General features: G+C 40.8%; 1 protein-coding gene across 1 annotated transcript in view; it reads left to right on the forward strand.

The window, feature by feature from the left end:
• SH3RF3 (SH3 domain containing ring finger 3) overlaps positions 1-17087 on the forward strand; it is a 245914-nt gene that overhangs the window by 214957 nt on the left and 13870 nt on the right. The gene's annotated exons all lie outside the window — the stretch shown is intronic.

The following is a 17087-nucleotide window of genomic DNA, read 5'->3' on the forward strand; positions in this document are numbered from 1 at the left end:
TGAGAGCTTGTAATTATGGTATGACTACTGCTTTGACCTTGCTCAATTTTTGCTATAATAGTTTCTGCTGTACATAATCTGGGTTGATGCTTAATACCACTGATAAAACCACTTGTTTGAATGAATTAATGCATTTCTCATTAAATGAGCTCCTCATTATGTTAATCAAATCAAGCAAATCATGCTGGGTGGCTTGACCATTGTAATTAAACTTTCTTTAAAATCCAGTCATTTGGCTTTTGATGAGGATTTTGATTAAACTCTTCTAAAATGTCTGGCCCAAGAGCTGACAGGAGAGGAAAATAAGAGCTTGTGCTATCAAGCAAGTCATTAATTCGTCAATGTGTTATGGCAACTCCTTACTGTTTTACCTAGCCAGAGCGTGTTGAAATATTTGAAAATTGGCAATGTAAAATTAAACATTTCTTACAAGTATGCCGAGAGAACAAGTCTGTTTGCAGCTTTAAATTTAGGAACTGTGTACCTGGAATATATAGTGGATCTAGATTAACAAGTCACAACAAATGGGAAAATACACCAGGCTGCTGTTTCCTGATGTTAAGATAAGAAGAGATGCATCTTCAGAAAATTACTTTGAACACACACCAACAGTTTTGCATGTGAAGACTAAATCAGTAAACATCTGTCAGTTTTCACCAGTGTCACTCACTTTCTCAAGTATCGGTCCTGCTCAAAATAAATGCATTCCTCAAATGATACAGTATGTTTGGCATGATGCTGGTGTGAGAACTACATTGCAAAATAGAACAAGCCAAGGCCTATTTTCTGGCCCTGCAGATGTCCCTGCATGACTTGCATCCATGCTTCTAAGCTTTTTTTTCTGCCCAAAATAGGATGGCTACATCCAGACTGCTCATCAAGAACAGTCCTGGTAAGTTGTGTGGCACAAACCATGCTCCTGTGCTGTCGTGGGAGAGTGTTAGTTCATAGAATCATAAAATATCCTGAGTTGGAAGGGACCCACAAGGATCATCAAGTTCAACTCCTGGCCCTGCACAGGACGACCCAACATGCACACCATGTTCTCAGGAGCATTGTCCAAATGCTTCTTGAATTCTGTCATGCTGGTTCTATGACCAGTTCCCTGGGGAGCCTGTTCCAGTGCCCAGCCACTCTCTGGGTGAAGAGATTTTTCCTGATATCCAGCCTAGACCTCCCCTGGCACAACTTCAGGCCATTCCCTCCGGTCCTGTCACTGGACCAGAGAGAAGAGATCAGTGCCTGCACCTGCACTGCTCCTCATGAGAAAGTTGTAAATTGCTGTGAGGTCTCCTCTCATTCTCCAGCATAAGTTACCCCAGAAGCTCCTCACATGACTTCCCCTCAAGGCTCTTTACCATCTTCATGGTATGCTCTCTAATAGCTTTATATGTTTCTCTAATAGCTTTGTATGTTTCTTATATTGTGGGCCCAAAACTGCACACAGGACTTCAGGTGAGGCTGCACCAGTGCAGAGTAGAGCAGGAAGCTGATATAAGCCAAACCCACAAAGGTTAATGGATGCAGACATAGGTTTGTTGCTAAATCCTGACCTTGTCTTTTATGCCAGAATAGACATGACCAGAGAGACTTCCCTCTCCACCACTCCCCCTTCCTGTCAGTGCCTTTCTCATCCTTCTCCTAAACTGCAGCCCAGTGCCCAGTCCTACCTGGCAGCATCCCTCTGTGCAGGCCTCCTGCATGCACACTTAGTTGCCCACCCTGGCTTTTTGAAGTGTTGGAGACTAGATCAAAGGGCCTTTAGAAATTTGGCTCCATAAACTCTTGAGATACTCTTTGACCTTAGTTCGCAATAGCTGTCCAATTAAGCTATCAGATGGTCAACCTGAAACTGCCTGAAGAACCAGATACTACACAGTTATGCACTTCCAGTTTTTAGTTACTCACAATCTCTGCATTGCAACTTCTTCTCATATTAACTTGTCCCTGACTGAAAGGGATTTGTTATCACTTCATATCCCCAAAGACATTTTAATTCCTTATCCAGAAAATGAAATACCAGTCTCAAAAGTGAAGCATTGAGCACTTGCAAGGACTTTGTAGATATAAAATTATGTGACAAAAATAGTGGTCACCTGTGACGAGTAGAGGAAGAGGAAGCTAAGGACAGAGTTGATGCAAGCAGTTTTTTCAGATACCAAGTCTATAAGGCTGACCTCGAGTTTCTGGAAGAGGAATTCAGTCTTAGCAGATATGAAATTATTTAACATTTTTCAATTTGGGAAAAATATTTCCCTTATGTTCAACTAAGAAAGCTCACTAAGTTACACAGTAGTGAAATGGAACGATAACAACTGAGTGATGAAATGAAAAGAGTGCGAGACATAGCAATAAAAAAATTGCACAAGACCAGAAGAGCCTGACTTGATTTCTTAGAATAAGTGTAGGATGCATTAAGAAGGAGCAACATTGGAATAGTAATCTAAAGGTTTGCATCAAAAAGAATAAATTCTGTGACACTAATTTTCCTGAGTAGTCTGTAAGACATCTGAGTTGATCCAAGAGCCACCAACACCAGCATTTCACTGATCATTTTCAGAATCATCTATGAATTTTCAGTGTAAAGTGTTCCAGTTTGTTTCTTGGTAAGGATGCTTTAGTCTGGAATATTTTAGTTCAGTTCTTTCAAGATTTGTGCACAGAATACATACTGTTAATCCATTTCCTCTCAACAAAGGCAAGGGGACTGTCTTCATCACAAATGAGCCACTGCTTCCCATGCTCCAGAAAGTGAATCTTGGCTCAGTGACCAGCAAGTGATTCACCAGAAACTTGGCCCTGGAGCAGAAACCTCTTTTTCTGGTCATGTGAACTCAGGCCACAAAGTTCTGTTTTAGGGCAGAAAATTCATGCTTAAAATCTCTCCAGCACCTTCTCCTTCATCGTTAGATTTCAGTTTGAAAGGACAAAAACCTGGCAACTCAGTGATGAATATTTTAAAGCTGGCAAATTACCCAGCCAAAAGCATGAGCCCCAGCTGTCAAAACATAGAAAACTTAAGCTTTACAATAAAACAGATTTCTGTTATTTCTGACTGGCTAGGATTCTTTTGCTTAGATCAAGGGCAATAAGTCATTGATCAAAATTTCTTTTTCTTCTTCACATTTTTGATGTTAGGAAATGCTTTCAAACTCCCCACAGATATTTCAAGCGCTGACTTTGCTGCCAAGCAGTCTCCGAAAGCTATTCCTTTTTTCTCTCCTCTCCCCCCGCCTCTGCTTATCTGCCTCACAGTGCTGTCACAGGATTTCTCAAGTGTCCGCAGTGGATTTCTCTAACACACTTTTGAGTGGTTCTGTGCTGCATTCTACAGCCTTAAGGGGAAGTGGATCCCAGGGAAGAGAAGCTGGAGAGTGCTTTAACTTCAAGAGGAAATTCAGTTTATCTCCTAACTGGAGATGAAGCTGTTTGGATGCCAAGGCACAGAATTCTCCTGGCACCTGTAGAGACCTAATTTTATAGCACAGAGGACCCATGAGCTTTTGCTAAATCCTTAGCACGGCTGGAGGAAGAAAGTAGAACTGACAAAAGAAAGAGCATGCAAGGGAGCACTGGAAGCAGAAGGCTGGAGGCGTATGTGTGCGCGAGTGTGTGTCTGTGTGTGAGCATCCCGGCACTGGCGTTCCCATGGCATTCCCCTGCCTGCAGAAGAAATCATGCAGGACCAGATGGCTGGATGGGGCCAGGCTGTGGGTGGGGATGGCAAGTGCGTCCTTGGATTAGTCGGGTGAAATGTAAGTGCTCTTGTGCTATCAGTGGGAGACATTGACACATTCCGCCTGTTGCGGGATCATAGGGGCCAATCCCCACCCCAGACCACACAGCTCTTCTGCCTCATGGCTTCTGCCCTCTCCCTGCCCTGTTCCTGAAGAACATGTTTTGGTTTCTCATTCCCTTATGGCATCAAGGTCCCAGTCCCCATGCATGGGTTAAAAAGCCCAGAGTGTGAATGATCTTCCTGTCCCCGTAGTTCTCCTTTCTGCCTGAAGCAGTAACGCACAGAGCTGGCATGAGCTGACACTACCTCACCACTCCCAGGAAGGAAGACATGCAGGATGAAACCATTCCAGCAGAAAAACAGAGTAGGAAGCTGGATGCCTTGAAAACAATGAAACAACTTGCAGTGTGTCAGAGTTGGTGGCATCTTGGCATCCCAACCACTCAGGACTCACTTGTTTTCTTCAGCGGTTTTCCAACTGTGAATTCACAAGCCAGTAATTCTTAAACCACCAAGAGGCAACAGAGATTACTCACGGAGCTACAAGAAATTTAAGTGCCAATGCAGTTTTTTTATGGAGACAAAGCCTGAACTTTCCTGTGAAAATTGTCTCCAATCAACTTTTCAGTGCCCATGTTTCTGTTTCCTAGGTGGGTTAAAATATCTACAGTCAATGCAGAAATCTTTCAGCAGGCTCTACTAGAAGAATTACGTAAACTGAAAGAAATTGCCTTTCTGAAAAAACATCAATACTGTAGGAATAGCATGTTGAAACAGTCAACAAATATCTGTGGCATGTTTCTATTTTTGTTATGTAACTCAAAGGCATAACCAAGTTATAGCAAAGGGATATTTATCTTATTTTGTACACTTTTATTTATTATTCATATTGCAGAAGCAGCATAAAAATGTACAACCTCTCAGCCTTTCTTTTGCCAAACGGTAAAGCCACTTTCAGTTGAAAAAAATAACAACCCAGACTGACTCTAATGTCTCAAGCATCTAGTAATTCTCTTCAGACCAAGTGAAGACATGGAGTCAGTGATCATTTCTGAAGGACTGAAAAAAAAAAAAAGTTACTATTTTGCCCTCTGGAGAAAAGATCAGTCTCAGGAATTCCAAAAGCACACCATGCAAAAGTCACTTTTCTGACACTACATCTGCAGGCTGCCTGTAATCGATTAATATAGTGTGTCAAGCAGTCAACCTTCTAAAAAGCAATTTATTATAAAGGCAGAACTCAACCTGTGGCTTTAACTTTTTTTGCATATATTTTGTTTGGTTCATATTCACTGACATGCTTCTGTAAGTTAATACTACAGAAGCTGTAATACTAACCTTCAGTCTCAGATCACTGTGTTCAGCAGACTAGAAGCAGATTGGCATTGGGCTTCATCACCAGATGCCTCAGGGAGAGAAGAAGTAATTTAATGCAAGTACATGGCCAACTTATTTTGCAGTAGATTTCCTGTGCTGTAGTTTTTGTCCCAATTCATGATCAGTCCAGAACCAGTATATTTTTTAATGGAACTAGGTGGCTTTTTTATTACCTCAGAGATCTCTATTCCCTTCTGTACAATGTAATGTTATTTTTCATATCTTTAGTTTTGAGACAGAAAAGGGAGGAGGTCAGGCAGGAAGATCCTATCAACACAATGGTGCCTGCTGTGGCAAGGGAAATGCATAAGCTAGGCTTTGACCAGGACATAAAAGAGGAAACTGATTTTCCAACTTTTAAAATTTTCCTGAACAGGTTTTATATCCAAGCCATATACTTCTGGTTGGCAGACTTAGAATGAGCCTGGCTGAGAGATACAACTGGCCAGCAGAGACAGTGGCACAGGAGAGTAGTAGGGATGGTGGCCCCGCTGAAGCCTGGAATGGATTTCCATTCATCAGCTGTGAGGACGTCAGGTAGATGCTGACTTCCCATCACAGATGTCTAACTTTTCTTGACATTGTTCCATTAAGGCAGTTCCACAACTCCTCTGAACAATCCATTCCTGTCCTTTCATATTCCTCATTTCAGAAAATTCCCTATTATCCCTCACAAAACTTTCATGTTTATAACTCAGTCTTGCTTCTTCATGTCTTGTTTCAGATGGAACTGCTGATCAGCTTTCTCTTGACAGCCTTTCACATGTTAGAGAACTAATAATATGTTTAGTCCTTGAGAATTCTCTTCTTTCGACCTCACTGAACCCAGTTCCTTGCCTTTCTTCACAGTAATGTTTTCTGGACCTCTGATTACACTTTCATCTCTGCCCTGGGCAGTCTTCAACTTGCTGGAGTCTTAGAGTAGTGGAGTGGTGTCCCAGAGTGGAGTTGTGCCGAGATCTTGTTAGTGCAAGTGAGAGTGGAATAAGCACTTTCCATTACTTATATATAAGTTGTTTACAGATAAAGCTTGTCTTTTTCACAACAGCATCTTGACCCACTCCCAGTTTGTGATCCAGTGTAACTTCTATATCCCTTAACAGAGCTGCTGGCTGGCCAGTCACTCCTCATATTGCAGTATGCATTTGATTTCTCATTCCTAGCAGTTGCATATCATGCTTGTCTTTGCAGATTTCATTATGGTGATTCGGGATCATTTCTCAATTTTAGAAAAATTGTTTTGAATTCTTACCCTTTTAATCTTGCTGTTGTGGATTAACCCTGGCAGGCAGCTTAGACAGCCACTCACTCATTCCCTGCCACAGTGGGAAGGAGGAAAGAATCAGTAAAAGTGAGAAAATTCGTGGAATGAGATAAAGAGACATTTCAATAGGTAAAGCAAAAACTGCGCACACAAGCAAAGGAAAACAGGGAATTCACTCACCATTTCCCACTGACAGGCAGGTCTTCAGCTCTGTTACAGTGATGGTGACTTGGGATGACAAACACTATCACCCTGAATGTGCCCCACTTCCTACCTCTTCCTCAGGCTTTCAGTTGCTGAGCATGACACCATATGGTCTGGGGTATCCCTTTGGTCACTTAGGGTCAGCTGTCCTGGCTGTGTCCCTTCCCATCTCCTTGTGCACCCCTATCCCCCTTGTTCGTGGGGTGGCTGAGAGGCAGAAAAGGCCTTTACAATGTGCAAGGGCTGCTTGCTAACTAAAACAGGGTGTGTTATTACAATTGTGTGGTCACAAATGCAAAATATAGCACCATACAAGCTACTGTGAAGAAAATTAACTCTGTCCCAGGTAAAACCAGGACACTGCTGGTGGACTCAATTATCTCAGTGCCCACTGCTGGTTTTAGAACACTCAGTAGCTCACATAGCAAGTAATTAATGGAAAGATTGACTAGCACTGGGACAAGCCCTGATGGTACCTACTTGAAATGTCCTCATGGTTTGACAGAAAATCATTAACTGGAAAACATTGCAAAGCAGCTGGTAGCATCTGGTTATCTGTTGTTGGAATTCTGAAGCAGCATGAGTACTGCTGAGTAAAAAACAGGGAAACTGGAAGGATCCTCAAACGAATACATTGCTGTTCTGGGAGGAAGAAGAGTGCAAGATATTCACCATATCACCTACTCTGCTCTGGGAAGATTGTCAGATACAGCTAAGTAATCATAGTACAGGACCTTGAATAGAAGTTGTGATTGCTTAACTGATGGGCTACTAATTCTGTTATCTTTATAGGCAGAGACATTCCAATCAGCCAGGATCAAATTGAGGATGGGACAATTATAAGTAAATGTTTGCCCACTCTGTTTTGCTAAAATGAAAATCAGAAAGCCTGCCAGTCTGTCAATCAACCCCTGCAGTTTTTCCACCGTTATCTGACTTGTGTAAAGGGTGTTTCATCTTCATCTGTGGTAGGCAGGCTCAGAGATGAAATGACAAAGCTGTCATTTCTGCTCCAGTGCAGTAGTGATTTTACCTTTATATAGTTTCCATCATTTTCACATGTGAGATATATTTGCCCAACATCTTCGGAGAAGCATTTTTAACTTACATGTTAAAATTGACCATTTCTTTCCATTGGTTGGCAGGATTCACCATTTATTTCAGGTCACACTGGCCTCTTCTGCATCAGTCAACTAGCTGGCAGAGTGAAGAGGAATATGCTGTATATGTGCTGTCATTGGTAATTATTTCTGCAGTAGTTGCAAATGAAAACACCAACCAGATGTCACTGCCTTATTGCATAGCACAATCCAGACATGCAACAAATTTGTGTTCAGAGAGCACTTGAGGTTACAGATGTGAGTCTGTGTGCAGCCTGTGTGAGATGCTTCTGCATCACTGAGATGCTGGCTGCATCACTGGTATTACCCTACTGTCAGCTCTGGCATAAAGCATATCCTCACACATCTTGGGTTAACCAGATCAGTTTAAGCCTGACATTTGAGCTCACATGTTTTGTTTCACAGTTGGGATAGAATGAGGCAATGGAGAACATTAGCTTGGATAGCATACATGACAAGTGGGAATTAGTTAAATCAGTGTAACTCAGCTGCATTTCATTCATGGTCGTATCTGCAGGTCATGTAGCAGGGAAAAAGAAGAGGGCTAAACAGACAGAGGGCTAAACAGAAGGGAAGGTAAATGGAGGGACAGGATAACAAAGTAAAACCAGGGTTAGTATAAAAGTGAAAAAAGCTGCAGTGCTATTGGCTCCCCTTCCCTGCTTATGCCCTAGTTATTCCCTTTGGTTAGTTCTGTTTCTCATTGCTGATCCTTCTTGCTCTGCACTTTAATTTAACAAAGAAGAATTTTATATTTCTAAAGACCTCTCTTTAGTATAGAGTACTTTAAGCAAATGGGGGGGGGGGGTGTATTTTTTAAGCAGATAAAAAGATGAAACTAAGAAAAAATATGAAATATTAGTTTTTGATGAAGAGAGTATGCTCTTATGACATGTACTGCAGCTGCAAGACTTGAGAAAGCAAGCTTTTTTGTCATGGCAAAGTTCTCTAGTAATTTAAACCCAAGTGTTGTGGCATTTGGAAAGTGACAGTTCCTTGGTGACTTTACCAAAGAGCTTGTCATTTACAATTCACTCCTCTGGTCATTCCTCTGACACTGACAGCCACTTTCTTTTCAATACTTGAAAATTATTCTGGGTTTCTTTCTTCATTTTTTTAAAGAGTATACTTGATCAATTGATCTTCATGCGAGAAAACTACTTCAGCCATCTTAGTGTGTCCTAGGAGTAATTCACAGGGCTGCTTGGAAATGCAGTAAGAGTGAAAATGCCTGTAACACAGCTGACAGGGGAGGTTACAGAAACCTCAGCTGCTTTGCCTGCAAAGCTTATGCACTTCAGTAATTGATCACAAATCAGTGTACAGTTCTGTCCCTGTGCAAGAGACATCCCAGTGGGGCCTGTGATGCCCATGGAAAAATAGCACCTGTGACTCCCTGTGTGCTCAGGGGCTGAGCTTCTCTTACACCCAGAACAGATGCCATCAGCTTCAGTGTGTTAGTAATATTGCTTTGTTTGAGATATGCTGTCATGATGGTAGGAGGGAGAAGGGACAAGGCCTGGTGTTTTTAGTGCATGAAATAAATCAGAAATGTTTGGGGAATTGTCAGATTTGATGCTGTGATAACTCCCAAAACTGGAGATCAGCCTTCAGAGAGAGCAAAATTTTCGTGCTTGTGGCTTTGATGGCGTCAAGGACCCATTTCTAAAATGTCAGACCCTCTGAGGACTGTCAGGGCCCCTCTCATTCCTGTCCCTCACTCAGACCAAGCTGCCCAAGCAGCAGTGCAAAGCCCAGATAATTTTCAGAAAGACAGGCAAGAGGAGCTTCTGACTCCTCTGTCTACAGCTAAATGCATCTTTTAGGAGCTGTTTAATCCTTGGAAGGAATTATTTCAACATAATGATTTTACACACAAATTCTGGCAATTTTGCACTGTCCACTGACACACCTTCTTTTTCTTCCAATGGGGAATTGATTTTGAGAGGAAAATATACCTCTTGTGATACCTGATTTTTCCACAAGCAGTCTTCCCTCTGAGTGCAGGCCAGCCCAATACTGTATGGTTTGTTGGAAGTGCTGAAATTACAGCCTGAGGTAGCACAGCTGCTGGAACAAGATCAACCAAGCAGGAATAAATACATCAGGGATAAAGCACAAGATGGCCTCCACTAATCCAAATCATTTACCCTCATGTTTCTGCTTTCCATAAAAGTACAAGTGTCACTTGCCTGTCATTTAACAAGATTACAAAGAAAGGCCAAGCAATTTTAACTATTTGCTTATGAAACAAAATCTATCCCTCATGAATGGCAGAGCCAGAGCCAGCTATGTGTAAGACTAAAGTAAGTCAAAGCACATTGTGACTTCTGTCATTGATTCTCATTCATTCAGGTGTTCAGTGAGTGAGGGTGCTCTGGCTTACTGCAAAATCAGAGTGTTGCTCCCAGTGCTTCCCAGGACCAATAAATTGTTTTCACTTCCTTATGAGAGACAAGGAGCAGCAAGCTAACCAGTCAATCTAAACCATCTTATTTAGAAACATTAATTTTAAGTAGTTCATCTAGCAGTTAATTTAATTGTACATCTTTTTTTCATTTCAGAATCCTGTGCTGTAGTCAAGCTGTGATGGATTATCCTCTAGTTGGAATAAATGAGCCTAAAGTTTCACAAGAACGCTCATGGTCTGTCCAGCTGTTTTGCTTCAATTCTCTAGAAAGTACAGTTAGTCTACCACAGTTGATTTGTATTGAAACAAAGGTGTAACATTTTAAGGCTTCAGATTAGGTTGGGTCCTCAAGACACAGTGTATCATAGTGCAGGAGACCCCCATGGTAGCTGCAAGGAAGCCCTTGCCATGTACGAAGGTGGTGCAATGTCAGGTTAGGAAGCAAGCTGCTATCCGAGAAGGAATAAGGCCTTGTCAGCCCTGTCACCAGTACTTTTGTGGCACCTTGGTGCAGTGTGAGTGCAGCAGCCCTGAATCCAATCTGCTGAGGTTTGCACAGCAGAGGTGGAGCTGAGGAATCCAAATAGCAGTTTCACAGCAGGGCTGTGAAAGTGCTCTGGGGCTTCGGTTCCCAACCCTCTCTGTCTCTTCCTTGGCTGACACTGCATCCTGATGGCTGCCTTTTGCCCTCTCTCAGACCCTTGCAGCTGAGGAAGTCCCTGAACAGCTGATTTCCCAAAGCTGAGAGGGCACAAGGGAGGGCTCATTCCTGGTTTTGTCCTGTTTCCTAAGCTTTTGCCAAAATACCTAAATTTTTTAGCATAGCAATAATTCTGAAAATGTTACTGTTTTTACAGTCTCTTTATAGCGAGGTGGAGTTACCCTGTGTATGCTCTAAGTACTATTTTATTTACCTGTTGGGATTTACTGAAGCAGAGTTTGGATTCATACCGCTTTTTAATAGTCCTTGCTAGGTCTGTTCTCCATTAATTTGTCTAATCCCCTTTGAACCTCTTTATACTTTTGGCTTCCACAATACTGTGTGCATGAAGTCTCCATTTAATTATGTGTTGTATGGAAAAGTGCTTCCTATTTTTTTGTTTCAACCATTTGCCTGATAATCTCATTTAGGTTCTCCGTAATTCCTGTACTGTGGGAAAAAATCAATCCATTTCCCAAGTACCATCTTCACAGGAAGGGATTTTGTAGGTCAGTATTTCCTGTCAGTTTTCTGCTTTCCAAGAAAGTATATACTTAATGCCTCTCTAGGTAGGCGCTGTGTTGGGCAGGAGACTGGAGCAGAGAGGGGAGATCTCCATGGTTTGAGCTGAATTTCCCTTACTTGTTGGAGGATAATTGAAATCCAGTAGATTGCTGAGCAAAGAAAGAAGCTGAATGTCAAATGTACAAAGGATATCAGGCCTACTCCTTTATTTTGTGCACCAAAGAGGTTGCTCAGACTTCAAAGGAAGAGATGGACTAAAATTAGGACTAAAACACATCCACCTGATCTTAGTTCTAGAGAGGGTGGCTGCTTGGAAGTAAGTGGAAATGTCACACAGTCTTCTTGAGAACCATGGGTTCATCACTTCTTCAGTGTTGTTCTCGCATTTCAGTTTATCCGTGCACAATTTTGGGTCACCTCATCACCGCAGTAGTTGTCAACTCCCTGTGCTGTGTTTCGGCTGTTCCCATGACAAAGTAGCACCAAAACTGCTACAGTATCACTGGAGCAGGTCATCTCATTCACCCTTAACCCTGCCAGAGTCTCTTTTACCTTCTACCTCTTCTGAATTCAGCTGCCTCCAGGAAACTTAACGATAGCAGAGACTCTCTGCTTCCTCTTCAGTTGTTTTTGGTTTTTTTTTTTCCTTTGAGCTAGCCTTTAACTTTGCTCCAGTGTTTGAAAGATCTAATATTCCATCCAAATTGAATATTGAAATATATTTTTAGATTCCCTCTTTATCTCTTTCTGTAGTCTCTAGAGCCTTGCATCCGCCTCAGTTCAACAGAAGCACATGATGAACTGCCTATGTGCTTTGCTGTATTGGGACCTGAACACTAATTTCTTATTCTCAGTTTTATTTTCAAAAGATTTAAAATTCCTAGACAGGTCTAGCAAGACATTTTACTTATTTTTCCCTTTTTTTAATAGTATCTGTCTTCAAATTAATAATAAATAAATATAATATTTTGTGCACATCTGTATGCATGTTACTGTCCCTGGAATTTAAAAGCTGAAGATACTATGATCCTAAAATCCTTTTTGTTTCTTGGCACGTAACATGTATAGTGAGATTGTAATAATAGACTTGTGGCCAGGAGCAGTTGTCTCCATTAAAAACTAAATCTTTGGCAAGTATTTGCATACAGTATATGATATCAGACTAGTCTTTCCCTAAAATCAGAAGAAATTGTGTAGTAAGTAATTGCTGTTGTCTTGTTCAATGCCTCATGAGAAATAGTGGCAAATTGCACATGATAAATACATCTCCAAAGATATTTCAGACCTGAAGCTTCCCTTTGAGATGATATTGGTTTGGGGGTTTTGTTAGGACTTTTTGAATGGTTATCAAAATCTCAAGTCAAATAATTTTACAGATTTAAAAAGCCCAGATAGCTTTTTTCCTCAGAGACATAATCCAAAATATGACCTGCTGTTTCAGTGCAAGCATCAATCACCAGAAGCCGCATTGGAATCAGAATAAAAATGCACTGTTCTCCAACCACTAACTTACATTTACTCAGACAGGCTCTGACCAAGTTAAACAAGCAATAAAAGTGGTGTTTTGGGGGTACTGACTGATCGATGAGTTCCTGATTTGTGAGGGCTTTTGAGCCCTCATAGGGCTCAGGGCAGCATTTAAGCAGTTTTGTTTCTTTTTTCTTCATTTTTAAATGAAGCTTCTTCTTCTTCTCCCTCTGGCTTTCTTATCTACTGATGTAACTGGTGTTGCATGAGAAATTACCTCATTTCAGTGACCGGAGACAGCTTTTCTATCAGCTGCAGTAAGGTTTCCTCATTTGTTTAATGAACCTGGATAGGCAGAAAATTAAGGATCAGGAGCTGCAGAGGAAGAAAACTAAACCAGAATGTTCTGTGTATTGGGTGGCTTAAAAAAATAAATCTGTATTAATATAGCCAGTACATGTAATTGGTATTTGGATTATGGCATGATTATTGCTTTGCAGACAGGGGACTCTGTTATCACTCAGTCATCAATGAAGTAGCTGCATTCTGTGCTCATCTCATCTCTGAAGCTGAAAGAAGAGCTAGTTATTATCTTCAAGTGAGTTATTAATGAGGGGAAAAATCATTCCCAATTACTGTGAAGCAAAATATTTCAACATTTACATATCTCAGACTTTAATTTTGATCTAATCCTTTGTGAGTTTTTAAGCTCAGACAGTATTCACTTTTCCAAACATTCTCACACTGGCATATTGAGAGGAACTTACACCTGTCCAAGTGCTGGCTTCCCTGAGGGTGTGCTCCAGGGTCACAGAAGTGCTGCCCATCCCATCCTTGTGCTGCTAGAGACTGATATCCTCTGAGATTCCTTCATGCTACACTATAGGAACAGAGCCTCCTCTGTCAGCTGTGCCAGAGAAAAAAATCTGAGTTGTCTATACTGTCTGTGTTCCCAGTCTTTTTTTTTTTCTTAACTAGAAACACCCTGGAATTTACTTGTAAGGGCTAATTTTGTTCCTTTGCTTTCCTTTGAATCCTTTTGAAATGAATGGTTTGGAAGTTTTGACTCTAAACATCCTAGAATAAAACCTGGGCAACACAAAGGTGATGATTTAAATTCATATAAACATGTGGGCAGTAACCAGGAGATGGGAGAAGTGCTGTCCACACTGTGAATCCATCTATCAACACAGATGTGAAGGTCTGACCTTGGCAGATTCAGGGGGTAGGGATGTCAAACACAGTTTGCAGTCAATTGGAAATGTAGCTACTAGACAAAGAAAACTCAATAATTACACAGCTGTTTCAGTGGATTACAGATTTCCTAAAAAACAATAAAACAACCATCTGTGAATGGAAAAGAAACTAAACTATTTTTTTTAATTCAAAAACATTTCTGAAAGTCATCAGATATCTCCCCTGTAAACTTCTTATCTCTATTCAAAAGCGACACAGCCCGTAACCAATCACTGTAGATTTCTCTACAGCATTTATGTCTATTAATGCTTCATTGATTTACAGTGAAACTGCTGAAGGACTGTCTTGAATAGACATATAAATATTAATTTCTAGTGAAGGATGGCTGCTATTACACTAAATATTAAATGAATTCATAATACTTGGACATTTGCAATAAATCACTGCTGGGACTGCATACTAACATTCCATTCCCTTTTTTTTTTTAATATTAAAGCCATGGAAAAGAGCTGGTTACTCCCAAAGAAATGTAGAGCTTTGTAACACTAGAATCATGAACAAATTCCCACAGCATGAGGAGTTTCAACTTAGTCCCGTTTTACAGACAGAGAGAGAAATGTCCTGGTTCAGGTTGAACTGCTGATCACAGAAGGTTCAAACCCAATCTCTTTCTCATGGGTGACATCACAGTAAATTATCAGTTCCTGACAGTGCTTCTTTTGCTTGAAATGCTGTGAGCAGCATCAGCAGAGGATGTGGCCTTGTGATATTAGAAGGCTGAGAGACAGATTCAAAGGGAGAAAGAGCTGGACATATTGTCTAATCTCCACACACACAAAGTGGTTGGTATCAGGTCACCTCTAAGCACCTTGCCCAAGGCCACTACTTGAAGGATGGTACTGCTCAGGCTTTGACTAGGCTTAGCAATTGAATTAAGTCATCTTCTCTCTTCGAAGAGCACAGATCTTAGTTTCAAAAGTTCAGTAAAATTCTCAGCAGGGGCTAAAAATCAATTTTTTATTTTTCCTTTTATTAAAGTAGAACAAAGATAGATCAGCAAGTTCATTATAGCTTTCTGTTTTCTAAGGGATAGTAGCTTAAGGGTAGAAATTTATGCCAGGGCTAACCCTGTAGAGTGGAAGCCATCCTTGAAAACAAAACTGAATGACTGTCAGACTTATCTGCTTTTCAATGTGTAGATGGGTGTGAGTATATACACCTCCTTCATTCCAAATATTTCTGCTTCTGTGCCTTAAATGGTCTAAGTTGCACAAGGTTTTTCTAATGAAAATTTGCCAAGGTATTTAAATTAGAAGCAAAATGAGAAAAGCTGCTACCACATAGGAATATTAATTGTTTGTTATACAGGGCTTTAGTTCACATAGTTACTTTGCATTTGCAAGACTGCCAATTAAAGAGGCTCAAAGTGCTCACTGCTGCACAATAGCAGTTTCTCCAGAGCCCCACAATGGTTATTGTATTCTGTCACTGACCTTTGGACACCTTCAAATGCATATTGACACAGGATGCTGGGATCATTAGAGATATTGTTTCAGTGTGCCACAGGGAAAGAAGAGTTTTGCTATTTCATGAAGAGCTTTAAAATTTTATATAATGATGACAGCAACAATATTTCTTAATTAGACAGCGAGAGAAAAACTGCAGCATTTTTTCTGGCGTTTCAGGTGCATTCCAGAATGCACACTTTCCACACAGTCCCTTCCCAATATCTTCAGGAAAAGAAGATATTTATCAGGGCCATTTGGTCTGCTTTTCTATTGTTTCCAAGGGAATTGATTTAATTTTTTTGACCTGGTGGTGCCATATGGCCAGCCTCCCTTAGCTTCCATGGATTCTGCCTGGCTGAACATCTTGACAGGATGGATCCTTTCATCCTGTAGTTGCAAAACACTCTTTTAAAACATGGCCAGTGGTATGCAGGAGACCAGGATCTGGAGGCACAGATCACCCTAGGACAACAGTTCAGACTCTGCTCTTCAAAAATCAGTGGACTTTGGCTCTGTGACAACAACTGTGCTTCATTTTATGTCTTCTGTGTCTTGGCATCTAAGGTATTTCTGTTTTCTTACTAGTCCATGACAGTTAAGGAGTGCAGACAAGAACTTTGGAAACAGAGATACCAGACACTCCAAGTACATTTACTGTAGTAAATCCTTGCATCTTTTAAAATCTTATATTTATTTTATTGTAGCCTTTCTATTCTTTAAAGCTGCTTTGAGAAATTACTTCAGCAGTCAGAACATAAAAAAGCATAATTTTAAACCTTGCATGGGACATTTTGTCTACAGATAATAAATAAATTACTGGCTTGTATTTCCAAGAAGTGTTCCTACTTGAATATATAGAGAGAGTTTCTGTTCCATAAGTCTTGCTGTTTCTGAGTTTGATTTTATCCCCTGGGATCCTATTATTGAACAAATTATCAAGAACAGCTAAACTTCATAGCCTTGAGACTCTGAAGATAGTTTGGGTAATGGCTTGCACTTCTGACAAAAGAGGAAGAAATCTAATAGACCTTTGCAAAGCTTCTTGTATCATTTTTAAAAAATGGAAGAATTTACTGCACAGCATTGCTGGTTTGCAACTCTAACCTAACATTGTGGAGCATGTGCCAGAGGATGGCAAATTTCTACATATAAACCTCTAGGCAAAAAACTTTCAAGATGAAGGACACAGTGTTTGGTATTTGTGTGTGCTTGAGGTAAATGTGCAGCAGGATTTCTCACACTGTTGTAAAATCCAAAAGGTCAGATGTGCTTCCTCAGGAGCACAGACTAAATTTTTTTCTTCCCATTAATTGAAAGGGTGCTATTATCATCTTTTCATTTCTCTATGTCAGAAATCCTTGTAGAACTTGGAAACCTCCCATGCACTTCCACTCCAATTGCCAGTTGTGGTCTATCTTCAAACATCAAGGTGATACCTTTACCTTAACACATGAGGGGAAGTGACCCCCTTCTGGGAGGGAGACATGAATAGTTATTGCTGTGTGATGCAGGATGTGAAGGGTAGCATGTTCTGGAAAGAGTTCTTAAACTCATGCCTCCATTCTCCCTACTGTA

This window comes from Haemorhous mexicanus, chromosome 2 (genome assembly GCF_027477595.1).
Source record: "Haemorhous mexicanus isolate bHaeMex1 chromosome 2, bHaeMex1.pri, whole genome shotgun sequence".
Lineage (NCBI taxonomy): Eukaryota > Metazoa > Chordata > Aves > Passeriformes > Fringillidae > Haemorhous > Haemorhous mexicanus.